At 33.2% G+C, this 25,986-nt stretch overlaps 1 long non-coding RNA gene across 1 annotated transcript; it reads left to right on the top strand.

Annotated features, from left to right (window-relative positions):
• The first annotated feature begins 948 nt into the window (after positions 1–948).
• LOC116871541 lies at positions 949–25,751 on the top strand. Its single transcript, XR_004383422.1, has 3 exons — positions 949–984; positions 11,568–11,721; positions 25,152–25,751. It is a non-coding gene; the product is annotated as an uncharacterized LOC116871541 (long non-coding RNA).
• Positions 25,752–25,986: the final 235 nt, after the last annotated feature.

Genomic DNA, 25,986 nt, shown 5'->3' with positions numbered 1-25,986 from the left:
CTAAAATAATAAGACAATAGTGAAGGAAGATGTAGTATAGGTATAAATAACAATTAGGAAAAGTTTAAGTTCTATATTTGAGTCCAAGAATTAGCAAACATTTCTGAAAATCAAAAACAAAATAATGCCTTTGAATTTCAAAGTGTCATTTCCAAACATTATTCTGGGGGAAAAAAAAAAACAGAAAATTAGAAAAATATATAGGGAAAGAATAAGAGAAAAAAAATCAATGTGAAAGTAACAAATTCTCTAAAATCTGTTTTTCAAATTTCATGTTTTTAAGATTTATTTATTTATTATTTTAGAGAAAGAGAGAGCATGAGGAGAGGGGCAGAGGGAGAAGGAAAGACAATCTTAAGCAGGTTCCATGCTTAACACAGAGCCCAACATAGGGCTCACTCTCATGACCCTAAGATAATGAGCCAAAATCAAGAGTCAGACAGTTAACTGACTGAGCTACCAAGACACCTCAAGATTCTCTTTAATTTAGATTATTATATGTCATCACCCACTTGTTCTATTAGCGTTCTATTGCTCACAGAGCAAATTACCACAAATTTGTTGTCTTAAAGCAAATTTATTACATTATAGTTCTCTATCTCCAAGTTTGACACAGACCTCCCTTGGCTAACATCAAGGTGTGGACGCATCTTCATGCCCTTCTAAAATGTATTAGGAGAATCCATTTCCTTGCTCATTCAAGTTACTGGGAGAATTCAGTTTCTTGCAGTTGTAGGTCCAAGTTTTCTGGAGTCTACAGGTCTCCCACATTCCCTGACTCATGGACTTCTTCTTCCTCTATTTTCAGAGCCAGAGATGGTAATTTGATGTCTTTTCACATTGTATCTGTGTGATCTACCCTTCTGTCTTCATTCTCCATCATTAAGAATCACATGATTAAAATGGGTCACCTGAATAATCCAGGAGAACTATATTCAGGTCTTTAACCTTTATCATATCTCCACAGTCTCTTTTGTCATGAATGTATGTATTTACCTTTTCTGAGGGTTAAGGTATGGAAATCTTTGGAATACTGTTATCTTCTTCCTATATCATTTTCCTCTGGAAAGTCTTGAAAAATTAGGGAAAATAATATTCTAAGTCTGAATGGTAATATATGCCAAGCCCAGAGTAAGAAAGCTGCAAATATAAATTTTACTAATAGGTAGAAATCAACTATCACCCTAATTTTGTTTTAGGTATGTGTGTCATAATTATAACTGCCATGTAATATTATGTGAAACATTGAGAACTCTTTTGCAGATATGGAAATGAAATATTTGTATTTTCTTCCAATATAACAAAAAAGCTAAGAAAAGAAACACCAAAAATAAATGATAATTTGTAAAATTGCTTTGGTTGTACTCAGAAGTTTTTTTTTGGTTGTTTGTTTTTGCTTTTTAAGATACCAGTATTATTTTAGAAATTTTGATAGAATACACAAAAACAATCACCTCCATGCCACATTTTACATATACTATATAAGTAAGACACTGTAATTGTGATACAGTCATAATTGAGACAATTTAAGCAAGTTATTTCTGAAAAGTGGTCTATAATATAATAAAATACACACACGCAGAGTTTCTTAGGATTATTGAGATATAGGCAGATAAAAATCTAGCAATAATGAGAACAAAATTAACATATTCATTGTACCTGTGTTTGATCAACCTAAAGAGAAAATCAAATACTTGTTGATGTACTATAATCAAAATGGCTTCTGAATCATAGGCTCAGTTCAATAGAATTGATGATTACTGAAGAAAAAAATAATGCCTACATAGAAGTATTTTATGCCATTTGTAGATTAGCCTTATACATGAAGGCTAATGAAAATATATATTTTTCATGATATTCTTGACCTAACAATATAAATTATTCTTGGCTCTTTATCAAATATCACTTCTGGTCCTACCTCTTGTGAAGCAAAAAATATACTGTGGTAAATATATATATTTACCCCAAACATACAGATGTAGTGAAAAGAAGGGCCATATGAACCCCAATCCTCACAGCAGCAATGTTCACAATAACCAAACTGCAGAAAGAGCCAAGATGCCCTTCAACAGAGGAATGGATAAAGAAGATGTAGTTCATATATACAATGGAATATATATATATAGTTCATATATACTGTGTTTAGTATAGTGATATCATCATAAAACAGTGAACCCCAGGAACTTTAAAGTCTTAAATGAAGATGAAGTTTTAATTATGAATTGTTTTGATTGAATTTGCAAAATTAGACTGAGTCTGAACTGTATATAAAGTTATTAAGAAAAGGAACATATAATGGACCTTTTTCTTAATGATCTAAAATTCTTAAAAAAGAAAAAAAAAACAAGTGGGAGCCAAATAAATAAATAGACAAATTTGTATTTTCTGTTGACTAATCAAAAGAGTTGCAGAATTATTTGGTCATTAAACATTCCATGGCAATTCATTATTTGTCCACTTCTGGAAATAGTGCTAACTTAAAAATCCCATATGATTTTTCAGTGCAATATAGTAGGTGAGACTATTTGGTGTATATCTCCATGTGCTATACCTACACTAATTTAAAAGGGTACACTAATAACTATTTAAGGCAAAGAAAAGATTTAAAAATATTGATTGTTGTCAAATAAAAAAAAAAAAAAAGGGCTCTCTGCTCAGCAGGGAGCCTGCCTCCTCCTCCTGTCTCTCTCTGCCTGCCTCCTCCTCCTGTCTCTCCCCCTCCCCCTCTCCGCACCCTTGATATCTATCTGTCAAAAAAAAAAAAAAAAAAAAATTGATTGTTCTTTTCAATACTTGAAGCCTGTTTTTTTAGGGTTTTGACTACTATGTTTTTTTTTAGGGTTTGACTACCCTGTTTTTTAGGGTTTGACTACTAAATTTAGGGTTGACTACTATGTCACAAACATGTGACAGATTCACATGTCCATCTCAATTAATATACACATACTCCCATCAGGTAAATTAATGTCCATTTGATAGAATAACTTTTTTTTAATATACTAGCAGAACTATGCTGTCTGCACTTAATGATAGCTTTTCCAGATTTGAGTATAGGACTTACCATGTTTTCTGTTACAGGGTAAAAACAAATTGACACATGGTCAGTTCATATATATATATATATATATATATATATATATATGGAAAATGGTTATACCACTTTGTTTTATAAATTGATTTTTGCTTTCCTGTATCAGCATGATGGTGTTTATCTAGTGAGTGCAGCCATTTTTCATAAGCAAAGTTGCTAGGAACATTAAGACATTATATCCTCAAGGTGTAGTCATCCATCTAACTATGCAAAGGAGTAAGAATTATCTTGTTACTTTTAAGATGGTACACAACAGTATTTCCCTGAAATGTTAAGTGATGTATGATGTTAGTTTTACAAGATCATCCTAGTTTATATCAGTTTAATATTGGGCAGTAAGAGAAATATAATAGACCATGTTTTTGGCATCCATTAACAATATAAACATTTCATAAACTTTGTTAATGACACCAGGAATGTCAAGAAAATATAGCTGATGCTGCCCAAAAGATAGCTTAAGATAGTGAGAATTTCTCTCCTCCATGATACAGATACCTACACTACACTGTATTCTATTGTGTAAGTTTTCCTTTTTTCTCTTATTATGTTAGATGAAAATTAAAATGACAACCTTCTCTACACATGCACTCGTAGAATGAACATTTTAGAAATCTCTACACTACAGTGTCTGTTATTCATGTGGTATATTAAAAAGTTAACACAATATTAAACATCAAAATGATATACTGGGGAATTTTTAGCAGGGTAATCCCAGACCTATATAGAGAATAATTCAAGATCTATAAACACAATGGATTTACCATGTTAAAAACTGAAATCATTTTCCTCCTTCTCAAAATATCCCCCATTCTTCATTATGGTTAGGAATCCCTTGTGATTATTTTATACATCTTAGACAAAGTTCTGCAATATGATTCTTATAGACAATTTCAGATAAACTTACTGGAGAACAATTATGATAAATTCAGAGATTTTCAACTTCTAAATAGTCAGTCTTGTATTTTATCTAATTGAATCTACAAAAATTACAAGGAATATTGTCAATATAATCAGTATTGAATAAGTTACTCTTATTCAAACTCTCAGGCCTTCTACCTTCTTGAATTTCAATGACAGACAGCACTAGAAATTAAAAATAGACATATTAACTTGTGATAATGATAGTGATAGTGATTTTACTTTTCTAATATAAAGCCACATTTGCTGGGGTGCCTGGGTGGCTCAGTGGGTTAAAGCCTCTGCCTTTGGCTCAGGTTCTGATCTCAGGGTCCTGGGATCGAGATTCACGTTGGGCTTTCTGCTCACTAGGGCGTCTGCTTCCCATCTCTCTCTCTGCCTGCCTCTCTGCCTACTTGTGATCTCTGTCAAATAAATAAATAAATAAATAAAAATCTTAAAAAAGAAATAAAACCACATTATTTCCTCATTAAAGCATCACTTTTAAAAATATATGTGTGAGAAATTCTTTATAGATCTTGGATATCAGCCCTTTGGCTGTAGTGTCATTTGCGAATATCTTCTCCCATTCTGTGGGTTGCCTCTTTGTTTTGTTGACTGCTTCCTTTGCTGTGCAGAAGCTTCTTATCTTGATGAAGTCCCAAAAGTTGATTTTCACTTTTGTTTCTCTTGCCTTTGGAGACCTGTCTTGAAAGAAGTTGTTGTGGCCGATGTCGAAGAGGGTACTGCCTAAGTTCTCTAGGATTTTGATGGATTCCTGTCTCATATTGAGGTCTTTCATCCATAAATTCAAATCAAAACCACATTGAGATACTACCTTACACCAGTTAGAATGGCAAAAATCAACAAGTCAAGAAACAACAAATGTTGGGGAGGATGTGCAGAAAGGGGAACCCCCTTACAATATTGGTGGGAATGCAAGTTGGTACAGTCACTTTGGAAAACAGTGTGGAAATCCCTTTAAAAATTAAAAATAGAGCTACCCTATCACCTGGCAACTGCACTACTGGGTATTTACCCCAAACATACAGATGTAGTGAAAAGAAGGGCCATATGAACCCCAATCCTCACAGCAGCAATGTCCACAATAACCAAACTGCAGAAAGAGCCAAGATGCCCTTCAACAGAGGAATGGATAAAGAAGATGTAGTTCATATATACAATGGAATATTACTCTCAGCCATCAGAAAAGATGAATACCCAACTTTTGCATCAACATAGATGGAACTGGAGGAGATTATGCTGAGTGAATTAAGTCAAGCAGAGAAAGCCAATTATCATATGGTTTCAATTACTTGTGGAACATAAGGAAAAACATGGAGGGCAATAGGAGAAGGAAAGGGAAAATGAAGGGGGGAGGGCGGGAGACGAATCATGAGAGACTGTGGACTCTGAGAAACAAACTGAGGATTTTAGAGGGGAGGGAGAATGGAGGATGATGAGCCTGGTGGTGGTTATTAAGGAGGGTATGTATTGCATGGAGCAATGGGTGCTATACATAAATGATGAATCTTGGAACACTACATCAAAAACTAATGATGTATTGTATGGTGACTAACAACACCATATATATATATATGTATATGGTGTATGTACACACACATACATACACATATACATATATATACACACATACACACACATACATATACACACATATACACACACATATATATGTATACACATACATACATACATGAGTGACACTGAGATAACACAAGTAGTCAGACTAAAAAATAAACTCAGAAGAATTGGAAGCATGAAACGTTACTAATAAGTCAAAAAATAGAAGTGATCAAAAAACAGGTTAAACATGAAATGTGAGGTAGCTGACACAAATTTTAGTTTCTACCTCACTGTATTAGCGGGCAATCTGACTGAGCCTAAATATATGAGGTGTCTAAGCAATACACAAGTAGTATACATGTGGTATCTCCTTCAGAAAAGGAAGATATTTAAATTAGAAAATGTCTTCACATTTCTCAGTCCAGGAATTGTGTATAAATCCTAGCTATTATTCAGCAGTTGCTTACTTCATAAATTGAAGTAATAAATTTCAAATATTAGACTATAAGCAATCCAGACAGTTTGGGAACATTCTTTAAAAATATCTTAAGAAAGTTCTGTGGGCACATTTACAGGATAATTTTAGTGAGTCTTGGTGTTTTCCCAACTTTATAAACTAGCTGCTAATTATTCACCTACCAAACATAAAATTCAGGGAAGTATCATGGAAATATTAATATGTTATAATGTTAGATGTGTATTCCTGAGGGAAAATGTCCTGTAGAACTTGATCGTTTATTTTAAAAAAATATGAAACAACATTGTATTGCTCTCCTAAATCACATTTTGATTTTTAAACTTAAGACATTTTTGACACTGGGAAGTTAAAGGATTTATTATGCTAATTTTCCAGAATTTTGTTAATTTATTTTATTCTGATATCCAACAAAAGGGAAAATATAAAATGAGATAAGATCTAATGGGGAGGAGTTAGAATCAAAAAAATATCATCATGAATCACAAAGCAGTAGAAAAAGAAAGCATTCAGAAGGAAAGAATACAATTAAAGTCTGTTCTATACTTTCTTCTTAAAAATAAATAAGAAAAAAAATGCAATCTACTTACCATCTACCCAGCTAATATTGGATGATAATTTATGAAGATCAAAATCAATAAAAGTAAATATTATTACAATATTTGAAAATAAATATGGAGTTTGTCCCTTAACTAGAAAACTTAGAGCAATAATGGTCAGTTAAGCATGATGCAGTTGATAAAACAAACAAACAATCAATGGCAGGAAGAAAAGGACACAGTACTCACATGCAAAAAAGATGAATTGCAGTATGCTCAAAATGAATAGTACATGTTTTTAAGATTATAATTAATAGATTTGCAGCATAACGGAATACAACTAACCCAATGATATGGTATGTCTAATTCACTTTTCTGTATCTACAGTTTGCAAACAAGTCATCAGACATGATCTCTTGTACAAAACGTCATGAAATGTATGAATTGACCTCATCAAATTCATTAGTCATATCCAATATTGTTACCCTTTGGGGAAAAAAAAAGCCTTAATGTTGTTGTTAATTAGTTAATCTTTTGTTATTATTGTCAATTTGTTTTTACTAAGTACATGGAGAAAAAGATTGGGCAATTTCAGGTCAGAGATCTCAGTTTAATCATACAAATATTGTATTTCAAATAGAGCTGAAAATAACAACAAATAATAATAAAATCTATACTGAAAATAACAGTACAGATTCTGGCAAATTTTATAATTAATTTTTCTGAAAGGCAGGAAATATTTACCAACATCACTGTGGAGCTTTTCCAACATCAGTACTTGGTGCATATTTATTTGATTCACCAGCATATGGCTAAATAGGCATGTGTATCTTGCTCCCTACGCTCTCAAGAGATCTTATTAGAATGAAAATAAAATGATGCAAAAGAGAATAAACTTACAAAAGCTGAGATTACTGAGGGAGAGGTATAAGAGGATGAAAGATACTAACATATTTTTTTTAAAGTATAAAGCCATTGGAAGTAAGTTCACAAATGAAAATGAGAAAAGAAAGCATTTTTCCAAAATAGATTCCATATCAGACTGCTGTGAAAGTGGGAGTCAGTTCTCCAGGCAGAATACTGGAGATTTTCCAGACATGGTAAAAGCTTGGAAAGGGTCAACACTGGGACTGAAAACAGACTCCAGAATTAAAGCCCTAATCATGAAGTCACTATACTAGTCAGTTCTTGAACTCTTCTTCTCTGCAATATAGAGTGTCAGAAAGATTAAGCCAGGTTAACACCTGAGAACTAATTGGAACCCCAAAACAGAAATGATTCAATTGTTGCCTTTAGTCAGAGGGACGGATGTGGGAGTATCAGGGCAGGGAATTTTTGCTTTCCATCTTAACTCATCTATATCATATGATTTTTAAAAATTCTTTCTAGTTGGCGGTCATTAAAAATATTAATAGCAGTGTGGACTTTTATTTGTCACCTACCAGTTGTTTTTTTTGGAAAATTGTGTCGATTCCAATCCATTTTATCAAAAATTGTAATAAACAGATGGTGGTTTTTGAACATATTGAAGAAAATTTAGCATTAAGAAAGTAACATACATTGGCAGATATGAAACCTTGATTATTATTATGAACATGGTTTTATAAACAAGCACTGGTATAAAAGAAAAGCAGAGTTAACTAATGAGAATTGATGTTAGTTTTTTTTTTTTTATGTTATTTTTACACAAATGCTATAGAAGTAACTTGTTCCACAAAGATTATAGCAATGTAGCTCTAGGCATTCTTGACTAGGACAAAGAAAATCAAACACAAGGGTGTAAGAGGAACAACTATTTTCTGGTTTTGGAAAATGTTCATGCCTAAAAGATTATCACTGTGTTGTTCATTTGTTATATAGGCTACATTAAAAGTAAAAATCATGTTTGTGCTTTTAACAACTGAATGTGTTAGGAAATTAATAATCCTTACAGGTGCTTCCATAAAATGTCTGCACTTCCAAAAAATTATTTCCTAAAAACTTATATCAATAGTCCAGATTTAAGAAATATCTACATGTATCAGATTTTGCTATCTAAAATGAATCATCTTAAAATGCAGTGGCTCAAAACAAAAGAAAATATTTATTTATTTATTTATTTATTTTTCATAATGCATTGGTTTGGCTGGGAGATTATTTTTGTCAGGCCCAGTGGGTAGAGCTAGATGGTCTGGAATGGCCTCACTCACATATCCAGAAATCAACTGAGATGACTATAATTATGGTTATTCTTGGGACTTTGGGGATGGTCATTTCCCACTCTCTAAAGGCATTCCCAGCCATCCAAGAGGCTAACTCAAGTTTATTTACATGTTGGCAGTAAGAAGGGGGGTAAATCCCAATGTACAAACATTTCAGATCTCTGCTTGGGTCACAATTCCTATTGACTGGAACAACTCACATGACTGAGACTAGACTTAAAGCCCAAGAGGATTACCCAAGGCAATGAATACAAGAAGTAGGGTGACCATAGCCATTGGCAATCTACTACAACAATAAAAGGAGAAACGAAATCTGTCTTGCTTTCAGATCCTCCAGAATGCCAGTTTTTCCAGATATAAATATTCTATGAGAGCAGTTTTGAGAAGTTTCCCAAAATGAGGGTATTCTAGTAGATGAAAGGGCTCTATTTCCTATAGCATACCCCTTGCCTGTATCCTTTAAAGTGAAGCCATCTACATATGCAAAACTCATTCACCAGCTTCTATTTTTAGTCAAAAACTGTTAAGAAAGAGATACCTGAAGAAACCAATACAGAAATTTATCTTTTTAAATCAGCAGATGTTTGCAGAATAATATAAAAAGATTATATAAAAATAAGGAACCAATAAATGGGAAAAGATTATATAGGCATTCAAGTGTATTGAAAATAATTTAAAAACACAACTACCAAATGCTTATTGATATATTAGAAGTAATTCAAGATAGCACTAAAATTACAAAAATGACAAGATATGGTGAAATGAATGGTAATTGTATTCTTCAAAATGTTCAAATACAGGGGTTCCTGGGTGGCTCAATTAGTTAATCTGAGGACTCTTGATTTTGACACAGGTCTTCATCTCAGGACCCTGGTTCTCTGGTCAGTGTAGAGTCTGCCTAAGGATTCTCTCCCTCTGCCTCTCCCCCAAAGTGTACTCATTCCCTCTCTCTCTCTCCCCCCCTTTCTCCCCCTCCTCAAATAAATAATCTTTAAAAAATAAAATTTTAATTATTTCAATCACCAAAGCAAACCAAGACTTACTCTATGAATCAGCTTGAAAGCCTCCACTGTGGTCTCTGTTCTAATAATGTTCATTGTCTGATCATATAATGATATATACATGCATATTGTTAGATATATATATCAACTATAACTTACATATACACACACACACAACTATTTCACAGGTCTGAATAATTAAAAGAATTCACAATACTGTACATATTTTGCTCACATAAGGTTTTAGTTTTAATGCAGAGAAAGGATATGGTACAACAGGAGAAAGAAACCACATTCAAGAACAGGAGCTTTGAGGAATGTTCTTAGTTATAGAGGATGTACTTCATATCTGTATTGTAAGTCACCAAGATATATACAAGGAATCTTGGTTTTTGGAGAGCCTCAGGAAAAGTTTCTGGAAATTTTTTATGCTCTACTGGTGCATGTAGGCAAACCAAGATGTGTATCTGGTTAAACCAGGGTAAGCCACCATGTAAACCTCTCTAAACAATATAAACAAACTGGGACAGGTGTTTTTGGGGAGGAGTTTTAAACATTAAATAGTATACTATAAATTACTAATCCATATTACCCTCGAAGTAGCCAATAGATGCTAAAGATCAGCATAGAGCTGTGTCTATACAGGTCGATAACATTTTTTTATAAAATACATATTGGTAATTGTTTGTTAGTTACAAGTTCATTATTTTTAAATAATCTTACAAGTTTGCATTTTACTTTTACAAATGTACAAAAATACTTAATCTGATTTGATTGAAAAAAGATAATTATTTTATGTATATTTATGAATAAGAAAGAACTCAAGCATTAGTTGAAATTGTGAACAATAAAAATTCTTGTAAATATTGTTAATGTCTATTGAGGGGAGCATCAAACAAATTATTATAAATAATTCATGTTAATATGATGCATCCATGACAAATGACCAAATGCTAATAGATATAGATAAGAGATACATAGAAAGAGATGCAAATAACTTAAGTGAATCAGACATAGTAAGTATGTGTGTTTATACATGTATTTTGTGATGTTTAAGTAAAATAATTTTATATGTGTATTTGCATGTGTATATGATTATATATATTATACATTTGTGTACATAACATTTTTAACTGTTTTGTAAAGATAACACAAGAAAGTATATTATTCTGTGGTTATTTAAGGAAGGGAATTGTCCTATGTGGGGCCCAACACCAGGATCCTGGGATCACGACCTGAACCAAAGGTAGATGCGCCCAATGACCAAGCCACCCAGGCACCCTTTTATTTTTTTTTAACTTTTTTTCCTGCTCAGCAGGAAGCTTGCTCCCTCTCCCACCCCTCCTGCTTATATTCCCTCTCTCACTGTCTCTTTTTCTCTCTCTGTGTCAAATAAATAAATAAATCTTAAAAAAAAAAAAGGAAGTGAATAGTTGAATGGAAAGTCACAATCTATATCCTGTATACTTTTCATCCTGTACAAATCTGTCTGACTTGCACAATATGCATTTTTATATTGTGTATTACATATATAATTATATGTATCTATAACTGTATAATTTATATATAATTATTTGGATGTGTTATATGTAAGCTTAATTATAGCTGGTTAATTCATTGCTAAAGCATTTGAATATGGCAAAGTGTTGTTTTGTAGTTTAGGTCCAAATGCATGAACAACGAATGAATGAACTTTTCAGGTACAGTAAAAAATAAGAGAAAACCACAAGTTAGACTTTATCTCAATTTTGTACTATTTGGGTCTTTAAATGACAGAGTGCAGTCTTCTTGAACATTTAAAGTGATTCTGATTGAACTATAGGATTGATTTTGCAAGTAGGACAAGACAGCTCATTGGAGGAGCCATCTGAAAGAGAACACACTGAAATTAAGCAAAGAAAATTGCCTGGTGATCCATTTGGTTTGGCAGGTAATCCATTTTTACACAAAATGTAAACTAGTTTAACCAACTGACCAGTCATATTCTGCTTTAAAAAATATTTTAGCTGAGGAATTTCTATATAAAATTGTCCAATTACTACATTTTCAAGACAAAATTTTAAATGACTAATGTTTATCCCAATAATAAGTAACTGGTAAACTTTCAAATTACTTTGAGTTTCTATATAAGAAATTAATGTAATTTCTCTAACAAAATATTAACAATGCACACAATTTATAGAAGTGTTAAGATATTCCAGATTTACAATCCTATGAGGTTACTGCTGTTTTAGTCCATTTTGTATATGAAGACATGAATCTTTAGGAAGTTAAATAACTTGCTTTAAAATACAGAGCTCATGAGATATGGAACTTATATTTGAAAACAGCTCTATCCTATTTTCCAGAGTGGCTGTGCCAGTTTGCATTCCCAACAGTATAAGAGGGTTCCCCTTTCTCCACATCTCACTAACATTTGTTGTTTCCTGTTTTATTAACTTTTGCCATTCTAACTGGCATAAAGTGGTATCTCATTGTGATTTTGGTTTGTGTTTCCCTAATGGCTATTGATGTTGAACGTTTTTTCATAGGTCTGTTAACCATTTGTACATCTTCTTTGGAGAAGTGTCTGTTGATGTCTTCTGCCCATTTTTTGGCTGGGCTGTTTTGTAAGTGTTGAGTTTGAGAAGTTCTTTATACATCTTTGATATCAGCCCTTAATCTATAATGTCATTCTCGGTATGGAGGTTCCTCAAGATGTTAAAAATAAAACTAACCTATCACCCAGCAATTGCACTACTAGGTATATACTCCAAAGATATAGATGTAGTGAAAAGAAGGGGCATTTTCAACCCAATGTCCATAGCAGCAGTGTCTGCAATAACCAAAATGTGGAGGAGCTGAGATGCCCTCCAACAGATGAATGTAATAAAGAAGATGTGGTACATACATGGTTTGAAATATTATTCAGCCATCAGAGTGGATGAATACTCACCATTTGCATTGACCTGGATGGAACTGGAGGTGATTATGCTAAGTGAAGTAAGTCAAGCAGAGAAAGACAATTACCATATGGATTCACTCATATGTGGGACATAAGCAATAGTTCAGAGGACCATAGTGGAAAGAAGGGAAATCTGAAAGGGAAGAAATCAGAGAGGGAGATGAACCATGAGAGACTATGGACCCTGGGAAACAGACTGAAGGTTTCAGAGGGGAGGAGGGGGAGGGCATAACAAGGTGATGGGTACTAAGGAGGGCACTAAGGAGGGCTCACTAAGGTGAGCACTGGGTGTTATACGCTACTAATGAATCATTGAACACTACAGCTAACTGAACATAATTTTAAAAAAAAAGAAAGAAAAGAAAACAGCTCTATGTACTTCTGGGCCTGCACTCTTAGATATTGAAAAAAGGTAGACATATTTATGCTTCAAAAAACTGAAAAAAAAGTCCTAAATATGGAAACTTCTTTTAAAAACAGGGGTTAAGTGACTGCCTTTGGCTCAGGTCATGAAACTGGAGTCCTGGGATGGAGTCCCACATCAAGCTCTCTACTCAGCAGGGAGTATGCTTCTCCTTCTGACCCTCCCCTTCTCATGTGCTCTCTCTTTCTCTCTCTCTCGTTCTCTCTCTCTCAAATAAATTAATAAAATCTTAAAAAAAAGTGAAAAAAAAACAGGTGGTTAATCATTCAAAAGTTTACACAATATTACTTGACTCATGAAATTGATTAAGAGGGAGCTGTGCTGTGTCACCAAATACTGGAACCATTTCTTATAAATCTTAATTTAATGGACACATTGCAATACAGGCTATATGAGTAATTTTATCTTCAAATAAGGAAAACATTTTATTATTATTATAACTAGATTATTATTATTCTCTGGAGATTTATCCAGATCATTCATTGCATGTATCAATTGTTCTCTCTCCTTTATTGCTGAGTACTATTTCCTGGTATAAGTGTCTAACAGTTTATTGGTTTAATGGTCAACTTAACCAATGGAAAGATAGGTCAGTTGTTTCCATTTTTAAAAATTAACTTTTACATACTTAGCTGTTAATAAATAAAACTTCTATGAATGCTAGGTATAGATTTTTGTATGAATATGAATTTTTGTATGAATTTCTCTGGGATAAATGTCTAAGAGTGCAATTGTTGGGTCATTTGGTTGTTATGATTAGTTTTTTAAGTAACTGCCTGCCCATCTTATTTGATGATTTTAATGTTTTGTATTCCCACTAACAATTTATATGTGTTCTAGTTTCCCCACATTCTTGTCAGCATTACATGTTGTCGTAATTTCTCTATTTTAGTCATTCTAATAGTTGTGTAATGATATCTCATCATAGTTTTATATTTCCTTTGTGATCAAAAATGTTGAATATTTTTTCATGTTTTTCTAATCTCTAAATTTTTCTTCATGCTTTTTACCCATATTCTAAAGGAATTATTTGTTTTTATAATATTTTGTTTTGAGAGTTCTTTATATATTCTAAAGACTTGTCCTTCAAATATGTTGCTTGCAAATAATTTCTCCCACTCTATAATTTTTCTTTCATCCTCTTAATAGTGTCTTTCATGAAGATTTTTCATTTTAAATAAGTCCATTTTATATATGTATTTTTTTCTCTTACAGATTTTTTTTAACCATCCAGTATAAGAACTTTGTTTTACCCCTAGATCCTGAAGATTTTCTTCCCCAATTTTTTCCTAAGTTGTAAAGTGTTTTGAGTTTTACTCTTCAATCCACGATTGATTTTGAGTTAATTTTTGTATAACACGAGAAACTTCTTTCAAATGATTTTTTTAGCCAATGAATGTCCACTTTTTTCACTACAGTTGTTGAAAAGGCTGTTTTTCCTGCATTAAACTGCCTTTGCATCTTTGCTAAAAATCAATGGGGTATATATCTCTAAACTCTTTTTTTTTTTTTTTTTTTTTGCTCCATTGTTTTAATAGTTCTACCCTTCAACCAATCACACTATATGAAAAATCTTGAAATTTGATATAATGATTCCTAGGTCTCATTTTTCTTTTTCAAAAAAAAATTTTTTATTCCAATTCTTTTCTCTTTCCACTTAAATTTTAAAACAATCTTGTCTATATCCACAAGTATTTGTGCTGGGGTTTGGTTAGGAATCTCACTGAAGCTGTATATCCAATTGACATCTATACTATATTGAACTCTCCAATCTATGAATATAGAATACCTCTTTATTCATTTAGATCCTTTTTGATTTATTTCATCAGCACTGTGGTGTTTTTGCCATATAGGTCTGTACATTTTTTGTTAGAATTGTATATATTTCATATTTTTAGATATTATAAATGGTATTAAATTTTAAAAGTCAAGGTCCACATGTTCATACTAAAAGAGAAATACAATTTATCTCTGTATGAGATATCTGGGACTTTTTAAATTCACAGATTGATTCTCAAAGTTTTCACTCATTTGCTTGGTTTAGTTTGTTTGTCTTGAGATTCCATGAACGTTTTCATGTAGATGTGATGTCATCTGTTGAATACAGACAGTTTTATTTATTTTCCAGTCTGAATTTCTTATCAATTTTTCTTGATTTACTGCACTGGCTTAATTTCCAGCACTATGTTGAATAAGAGTGGTGGGAGTGGACATCCTTACCTTGTTCCTGATCTTAGTGGAGAAGCATTTAGACTTTTACCACATTGTATAATGCTAGCTATACATTTTTTTGTAGATGATTTTTTTTTTCAAGTTGAGGAATTTCTCCTGTATCCTCATTTCTCTGAGCATTTATCATGAATGACTCTTAAGTTTTGTTGTTGCTACATTAGCTGATATGATGATGGCATTGTGTTCTTTACTTCATTAATACAGTAGATTCCATTTATTATTTGTTTGCACATGTGTTTTCACTTAGGGTATTACACATTGCACAGTGTAGTGAACACATTAATTCCCTGAAACAATTACCTGAAAAAACAAAATTCTAGCACTTCAAAAAAATTTTTATACATATGACCTTTACTAAATATATCACATGTACCACAGTGATGAACACACTCTTCCACTGAAATAACACTGTGCTTATTCACATATCAAATAAAATTCATTTTTAACAGCTTTATTGTGGTATAATTAATATAAAAACACCAATATTTAAATTATGCAATTTCATAAGTTTTGACATATATATACAGCTATAAACTTACTCCACAATTGTGGTAATAAATATATCCATCACATCCAAAAGATTCCTCCTGCCTCTTTTGTATATTTTTCTTTCAGTCGTGGTAAAAACACTCAACATGAATGACACTACTTATTTTTTTTAATGCATAATACAGTGCTGTTAACTATATGCACAATGTTGTACAGTAGATCTTTAGATTATTAGTCATTTTGCAGAGCTGAAACATTCTGTATGTTGAATAGAAACTCCCATTTACCCTATTCCCAGCTCCTGACAACCATTATTTGCCTCTCTGCTTCTATAATTCTCACTATTTTAGATGTGTCATAAACGTGGAATCAAAATACAGTTTTTGTTCTGTGACTGGTTTATTTCACATTGCATAATATCCTTGAGGTTTGTACATGTTATCACATGTAGTAGGATATTCTTCTTTCCAAAGACTGAATGATAGCCATTGTTTGTAAATATCACATTTTCTTTATCTATTCACCTTTCAATAGTCATTACTAAAAATAAAAATAGACAACTGGAACTATAGCAAACTAAATATCTTCTGCACAGCAAAGGAAATAATCAAGAGAATAAAAAAGCACTCTATGGAATGGGAAAAAATATATACAAGACACATATATTGTATTCCTCAATTAAAAATGGGCAAAGATTTTAAATAGACATTTATTTAAAGAAGACATATATTGGCCAACATATACATAAAAAGATGCTCAATATCATTAATCATTAGGGAAATGCAAATTAAAATTGCAGTGAAATAGCTCCTCATACACATTGGGATGGTTCTTATCAAAGAAAAAAACAAGATAAATTTTAGCTACAATGTGAAAAAAACTGCTATGCTGTAAAATAGTGCAACTGTATGGAGTTTCCTAAAAAAAATTAAGAACAGAACTACCATGTAACCCAACAATCCCACTTCTGGTATTTATCCAAAGGAAAACAAAACACTAACTTGAAATGATATAGACACTCTCATGTTCATTGCAACATTATCCACAAGATATGGTAAAAGCCTATGTGTCCACTGGTGGATGAATATATAAAGAAAATATGATATGTATGTATGTATGTATGTGTATACACACACATATATGTATAAAATACTATATATTGTATATATATGTACATATATACACATAAAATATTATCTTGTCATAAACAAGAATGAACTCTTGCCATTTATGACAACATAGATGAAACTTGAGGGCATATGTTAAGTGAAATAAATCATACAGAGAAAGACAAATACCTGACTTATATGTGACATCAGAAAGAAAGAGAGGGGAAAAAAAAGCTTACAGATATAGAGAACAGATTAGTGGTTGCCAGAGGGGATGTAAAGTATAGCATGGTGACTACAGTTAGTAATACTATATTGGATATTTGAAAATTGCTGAGAGTAAATCTTAAAAGTTCTCATCATGAGAAAAAAAAATTGTAACCATGGTGATGAATGTTAACTAGACTTATTGGGGTGAGGTCCTCACAATATGTATAAATACTGAATCAGTGTTGTAGACCTGAAACTAATATAAGGTTATATGTCAATTATATCTCAATAAAAAAGAGATTATTTTCAATCTTATGTTTTTCCACTCAGATATATGTATTATCCATTTAGGTCTTATATGGAATACAAATTGGTACTTTTTACAAGAATTTTCTATTTTTGATTAGAGTGACTCATTTATAATCATGAACATTTATATTAATTGTTTATAACTGTCTTTACCATTTAAATTAATAAACCAGAAAGTCTTCTATGTTTTTATTTTTTTAAGATTTTAATTTACTTATTTACTTGAGAGAGAGAGAGAGGCAGATAGAGTGAAAGAGTGTGAGCAGGGGGAGGAGCAGAGGTAGTGGGATGAGCAGACTCTGTGCAGAGCACAGATTCTGATGTAGGGCTTGGACTTAGGACCCCAAGATCATGACCAGAGCCAAGAGTCTGACACTCAGACAAATGAGATACCAGGTGCCCCTTCTATAAAAAGAGATCCTCTGGTTTTCCAGGAATTTATTTCATAATAGAGTTTACAGAAAATGGATTGTCCAAATGATCTCATGCCTGCCACTTAGGAGGTAAAAAATTTATATGTTAATCTCTAATTTTGTTTTATTAGGTGGTAAGCTCACTGCTTCATGTAGAGTAGAGATAAAAGTAACAGGAAATCCAGGTAGTTTGGGTCTTTTGGGTGGTTTCTTTCTAGCACTCTTTGGTGTAAGCACCAATGAATGTGTGGTCTTGTTGCTCTGCCTGTCCTTATTTTATGGTCTTCATCTGGGGTGTTAGTTTTTCTTTTCTTTCTTTTTCTTTTATTAACATATAATGTATTATTGTTTCAGGGGTACAGGTCTGTGATTCATCAGTCTTACACAATTCACAGCACTCACCACAGCACATACCCTCCCCAATGTCTATCACCCAGCCACTCCATCCCTCCTACCCCCACCTCCCCTCCAACAGCCCTCAGTTTGTTTCCTGAGATTAAGAGACTCTTATGGTTTGTCTGCCTCTCTGGTTTTGTCTTTTTCCATTTTTCCCTCTCTTCCCCTATGATCCTCTGTCTTCTTTCTCAAATTCCTCATATCAGGGAGATGATGATAATTGTCTTTCTCTGATTGACTTATTTTGCTTAGCCCAATACCCTGTAGTTCTATCCATGTCATTGCAGATTGCAAGATTTCACTTTTTTCAATGGCTGATATTATATATATATATATATATATATATATATATATATAAAATCACATTTTATTTATATTTATGTATATATATATATACATACACACACACATATATATACATATATATACATATACATATATGTGTGTGTGTATGTGTGTGTATGTATGTATATATATATATATATATGTATATATATATATATATATATATAAAAATCACATTTTATTTATCCGTTCACCTGTTAATGGACATCTAGGCTCTTTCCATAGATTGGCTATTGTGGATAAGGCTGTTATAAACATTGGGGTGCACGTGTATAGGGGTTTAGTTTTTCAAAAGTGAATTTCAGTGTGGGGAATAATGAGTGAATTACTAGAAATACTTAAATACTTAGCTGGTTCATCATGTTGCAGAAGAACTGACTTCTTTTCTTTACTTTTTTCTTTTTAAGATTTCATGTACTTATTTGAGAGAAAGTGAGTGAGTGAGAGAGCATGAGCAGGAACACAGGGAGAGGGAGAAGAAGACTCCCTGCTGAGCAGGGAGCCAGACACACGTGAGGCTCTCCATCCCAGGACTCTGGGATCATGATCTGAGCCAAAGGCAGACACTTAACCAACTGAGCCACCCCAGGTCCCTGATTATTTTGTTTTCATTTAATTGATTAATTGTTGATTCTGAGAGCTTTCACTCAGTGTAGGGTGGGACATCTCTCTTCTCTCCACTACTGCCCTTTTAAGAAACATCGAAGCAAATTCTTGTCATTTGAGTACATCAGTCTGCAATAAGGAAAGCCTCGTTGTTAATACTGCAGTGTTTCTGTGCAACAATCAAGTGGAGGCTGACTTTTTTTCAGAAGCTCCCTTTTAATCTAAACATATTTTTTCTCATGCTAAAAACATGGAGTTATTATTATCACAACAATATCTCCATTTAGTGCCTTCCTTTTCTTGTCTGGACAAATTAGTGGTTCTTTCATAAAATTTGTCTCTCTTGCATTATATCTCAGGCATTTTGCAAAGGCTCTGGATTAAAAACAGCCAATTAATTTTTACATCATTACTTCTTTACTAAATATTTTCATTTATTCACTTTATTTTTAGATGTAATAAAAATCTTCCTGAATATTTATATAATAATTTTAAAATATCATTTTATATTTAATTTGAAAATACATAATTGATAATTTTATTACACATAAATAATATGCGAACACTGAAACTTTCATTCCAACTATGTTAGAAGTATTGCTTGCTTATTTAGAGCACTCTTTTCCCTAAGGAATCTCCATTTTTTAAAAATTTTGTGTGGTTATTGTATCAAAAATAGGGCAAATCAAGAGATACTTAAGGACTAGGTGAGCTAGGGGTACCTGGGTGGCTCAGTGGGTTAAGCCTCTGCCTTCATCTCAGGTAGTTATCTCAGGGTCCTGGGATCTCAGGGTCCTGGGATGGATCCCCACATCTGGCTCTTTGCTCAGCAGTGAGCCTGCTTCACCCTCCCTCTCTGCCTGCCTCTCTGCCTACCTTGATCTCTGTCTATCAAATAAATAAATACAATCTTAAAAAAAATAAAGATAAAGTGATCTGCTTCCATGTCAAGGGAAAGGTTATTAATAGTTTAATTTTAAGTGATTAAGTCTCAACTCTTTAAAATATTCATATAAAGAGTGACTTTTAGCAAACTTTAGACAAAAATACCTTATTTCTGGCTACTTTCATCTCATTTTGAGCTGGCCTTTTTATTCTTTTTGAGCATGTGCTCATGTGTACATATATGTGGTCTCCCAGCAAACTTCAGAGAGATATGGAAACTTGCCTTTCCTTGACTCACTCTGCTGAAGCATGTAAGTGAATCTAACCAATTATTTCCTCAGGCTTTTATGCATGTCTAGCTTCATGAAGTACACAGAAAAGCATTCATTTGAGAAGAAAATGAATGCTCTGCATACCATGTCATATGGTTGCAATAGTGCTATCAAATTCCCAGCTCCATGCTTAAAGAGCATCAGCAGGTAGCTTATAATTTTGAAAAAAAAAGTAATAAATTTACTTGAATGTGTACATAATTTGTATAATCCTTTATAAATAAAATAGTGACTCAAATTTAAGAAGATGTATATATTTTATTAATTGTGAAGCCAAGTGAGGTTGTTGATTCATATGTCCTACTTTTTTAAAAAAAGCTTTTATTTATTTATTTGTCAGAGAGAGAGATCACAAGTAGGCAAAGAGGCAGGCAGAGAGAAAGAGAGGGGGAAGCAGGCTCCCTGCTGAGCAGAGAGCCCAATGTGGGACTCAATCCCAGGCCCCTGAGACCATGACCTGAGCCGAAGGCAGAAGTTTAACCCACTAAGCCACCCAGGTGCCCCCATATGTCCTACTTTTATTTTTTTTAAGATTTTATTCATTTATTTGACAGATAGAGATCACAAGTAGGCAGAGAGGCAGACAGAGAGAGAGGGGGAAGCAGGCTCTCCGCTGAGCAGAGACACTGATGCGGGGCTTGATCCCAGGACCCTGAGATCATAACCTGAGCCGAAGGCAGAGGCTCAACCCACTGAGCCACCCAGGCGCCCCTGTCCTACTTTTTGATACAAATACCTAGATCCATTTCGTAATGCCTCACAAAATAATTTAAAATATATACTTAATGATAAAGATGGATTGTTATTATTAGTAATATGTCTCAATTTTCTCCTACTTAATTATAGTAACAGAATACTGGTACATCCTTATTGAGCTTATACATATCAAAATTCTTAGTGTAAGTATCTCTATACCATATAAAGAGATTCAAAATATCAGTTTGAGTCTCGAATAATGTATTCCATGGAGAAATAGCATTTTCTAAATTTACAACAATAATATTTATTGTCATATTGAGTGTGAGATAGACACAATTACATATTTATGTATATTTATAACTCTTTAGTTTTCTTGAATTATACATATGTTTTTCTAATTTACTCATTTATTATTATTATTATTAAAGATTTTATTTATTTATTTGACAGAGAGGGATCACAAGTAGTCAGAGAGAGAGGAACAGAGAGGAAGGGAAGCAGGCTCCCTGCTGAGCAGAGAGTCCCTATGCCGATGCAGGGCTCAATCTCGGGGTCCTGGGATCACGACCTGAGCCAAAGGCAGAAGCCTTAATCCACCGAGCCACCCAGGTGCCCCTATTTATTATTTTTTAAAAGATTTTATTTATTTACTTGACAGAGAGAGAGTACAAGTAGGCAGAGCGACAGGCAGAGGGAGAGGGAGAAGCAGGCTCTCCACTGAGCAGGGAGCCTAATGTGGGACCTATTCCCAGAATCTTGGGATCATGACCTGAGCTAAAGGCATCTGCCTAATAGACTGAGCCATGCAGGCATGCTATTTTTCTAATTTAATGCATTACATTCTATTGTGGTACTATAAATTTCTTGCCAAATTTATCACAGGAATAACAAAACAATATTCTATTATTAATAACAACTCTTATTTATGGATCTGGGGCTAAATGATTAATTAAAAAATATAAACTTAATGAGTTCTAAGCTTTATCAATTTATTTTTATGATGTATAATCACTAATTCAACAGGACTTCCTCCACCTAATGACACCTATGTGATCACTGAGAATTTAGGCAAAGGCAATGTTAAAATTTAAAAGAAAGTTCTTGTATATGGAGAGATATTTTAACGATACACTCCATTGTAAATTTTAAGGACAACATATTTCATGTAATTGTACAATGCTAGTTATCAATTTATCAAATCACAGCTCCATAGGCATACACTTCATTGATTATGCCACAATTACATAACTTGGCCTCCTAAACATTTTTCCTAGAAGATTGGAGAACTCCTAGAAAGTGGAATCTGAAAACACAATTTAGCATCTGTTATAGACCCTAATTTCAAAGTCCAGGCAGCAATAAATAGAAAGGTATGGATAAGAAAAGTATGCTTGCTGGAACTCTTTTACAACTTAAGCTGGAATATATTACTCCACTTGTGTCTTATGAGCCTGGACTTACTCATAAGATGACTTATCTTAAAAGAAGAGACTTAAAATATGTATATGTTCTGGCTCTTCTATTGTCAGATGAAAATATTAAGTGAATGAAAGACCAGCGCATAATGTGAAACAGCTACCTCTATCTGCCACAACATACAAATAAGAATGTCAAATCAGAGTTGAAATAACTTGCCTATAGGTAACATGTCCGTGTATTAAGCCCTTATCTAAATATTGGCATCAACCCATATTTATTTTCTTTCCACTACACACAATTACGTTTTCATAATGAGTAAGATGGATACATGAACAAGAGAAAGATTCTCATCAATTATATTGTCACACTTCATTCAAAGTGAAACATCTGAGAAAACCAAGTAATGATTAAATTCTGTAATTATACATCTTTTCCTTATTTAGTTTACTGCAAACATCAATATTGTGGTGTAAGTAGGGGATGCCTCTCTCTTGCCATTTCATTTTGAGATAGTATAACTGCAATAGTCTAAATTACTTACCTTTTGTGAAAAAAGGAAGTTCCCAACAACTTTCTCATAATTACGTATTTATTTTACATTTCCTTAAATCATGAACTATCAAAAAAGTAAATATCTGGTTTCTTCTAAATCAAAGTTTTAAATGAGAAATTCAGAAACAGTTTTATTAGAATTTAAATACCACATGGTGTAAGACCCAGATTTTGTCGAGACAATTATTCATTTAAAGAAGTTTGGTGCAAAGCCAAATTTCCTGATGGAATACAGTAATTATTTAAGTCAGGGACTTCTACTCAAAGAACATAACTCTGCAAACATTAGAATGTTGTGCAGTTGTGGTTTAATATAAATATTTAAAATAAATTTATCCTTAATCCAAAAAAAAAGATTGTAATAAGCTTGGTCATACCTGGTATGTCTCTAAACTTAAGTAGATTCTAGAGACACCAGCAGATTCAAACACTTAATTTTATGCTTCATGGTCCACGTGATTTAGTTGAATTCTAATTATCAGTTTCTTCTGGTCTTTCTTGAATCAGATCCTCTTTTTTCCCCAGAATCAGGTTTGTTCAGGAGAGGAGATTGACAAAGCTAAAAAGGGGCAGAGTCTTGGTGAGCAGGACAGTGAGCAGGATAGGCCTACAGCAAAGCTGGCCATAAAGACAATCTCTAAAACAAGTGGTTTACATTTGCACATAATATTACTATATTTTTTACCCTAATTTGTATCAGTGAAATAATATGTTGCTAATTGGGTAATTCATCTAAATAAATACTAAATTTATTCAGAAGATAGACTACAAAGTACTTAGGTAGATGACAACAAAGCATTTTAATATGATTAAAATCCCTCCAATTATAATAAGTATTACTTAACTTTTAAGTTTATACACACACACTCATGGTGAGCCATGTGTATGTGTGTGCAGAGTTGACGCTCATTATTCATGATAGTTAATGTTCTATAAAGTTTCTGCAAATGCTGAATAAGTGAATACTAAATGATTGCTTCTAACCCTAACTCTAACTTCCTGGGAACCTCTGGTCACAATAACTGTCAATCAATCAGTAAATAAGCTTGTTTTATGTGTATTGCTGTTGCAACACACACACACACACACACACACACACACACACATGCCACTTTTGGCTCGTTAACATCAAACTCATGGCCAATACCACTATAATCCAAGCCTAAATGAAGTTTATCTAACACACATATTTTCCCCATAATACACATCATGGTTTTCTGAAGCTTAGAGAAAGAAGTTAAACAACACTTCAGCCCTAAGCATAGGTGCCCGTTAAGCAGCAAAATCACTAACAACAATCACAAAAATGTGTAAAACATGCCACTAAATACACCATGAAAGGGACGTCTGTGAATGGTATGAAAGCTGAAACAAGAAGGCATAGCATTACCTTGTTCCTCCTCAGCTAATTGAATATATATAAAATTTACACACACATACACAAATTACTTTGTAAAATTAGAAATATGTATTACTGTAAATGTTTATGCCATGTTCACATCATGGACTAGTAATATTTTTCAGTAAACCAGTTTATATGGACCCAAAAAGAAATATGTCAATTTATGTATATTTTCATCCTTAAAAATACTTTATTGAATCAACTTTTACAATGTATTATTTTTCCTTGTATGTCAGGATATTTGTTACAAACTAGCTGAGTAGCTTTGCCAATTCACTCAAAGTGTTGAAGAATTGTTCATACATTTGGAAAAGCCTTAATTTTCCAGTAGTAACAAAATGAGTACCTAACTCACAAAAATTCTCCCCTAATTCAAGGGCTGTCAAATGTTGGGGCTGCAATTGAAAAGTGCAATCCTTACTCTTTCGCATGTGATTTGCTATGACTGCTTTCATCAAGTTTGAGGTGAAGCCAGGCCCGAATTTGAAATTAGTCTCCAGACAGGCAAGATGAAAGAAGACAGAAGGAAAGAGTAGACTGAGAGGAAGTCGGGAGTGCAAAGCAGGCATTACCTGATTTCCTTTTTCTTTGCAGGTTGTGATTGGTGTCTTCACAGAAGATCTTCAGTCACATACTGAGAACTCTAATTAAGAGAGTTATCTCCATTTGTGCTGGCTTGAGGGGGTACTTCAATCAAGTAGAACCTGTTGAAGTGTGAATAGGAAGAGCAGGGGAAGTCAGAGTGTCATCGGGAGAAGTGAGTTGGCTGTCGACCAAGAGACATCACAAGTCAGCTTTACTCTGGCAAAATGTCCTCAACCCAGTATGGAGACTTGAGGAAGAAATCAGCTTTTTGCCTACACACTGGACCTGAATCTGTTTATCAGAGGTAGACTGACTTAACCAGGGCTCTTAGAGGCTGATATCAAAGTTCAAATGTCAATTTATTATTTCGCAGTAAGAAATACTACATACTTCTGTCCTGATTAATATACTTGCATTCTTGAGATGGATTTGCATTAGAAGCTGAAATATTTTTCAAGAATTGCTTGGTAGACATGAAATCTGAAATAAGGAGGTTTTTAATGATAATAGCTTCTGATAATCTGACACATCTATCTCTTCAGTAGAATATTCTGTCTCTAGGACCAAAGAGATCATACATCTCATTACACTACATGAATAATACTAGAATTATTTCCTTTTCTGACTCTCTCTCTCTCCTTTTCTTTTTTTTCTGTTTTTATCATTGACCAGTCCTTTGGCCTGACACATTTCAGACAGTATCTGTTGTTGATATTAAGATTGCACTATCTTCCCAGGAACTTGGAGACCCACTAGGTAATCCTATAAAAAAAATTAAAAATTAGGCAAATTCGACACCATAGAACGTATTAGCAATCTGTGTCATAACCAGGAGCTTATGTAT

Source organism: Lontra canadensis, unplaced genomic scaffold (genome assembly GCF_010015895.1).
Source record: "Lontra canadensis isolate GAN:19392208 unplaced genomic scaffold, GSC_riverotter_1.0 scaffold26, whole genome shotgun sequence".
Taxonomy (NCBI): Eukaryota; Metazoa; Chordata; class Mammalia; order Carnivora; family Mustelidae; genus Lontra; species Lontra canadensis.
This window is presented reverse-complemented; position numbering and strand designations above follow the sequence as displayed.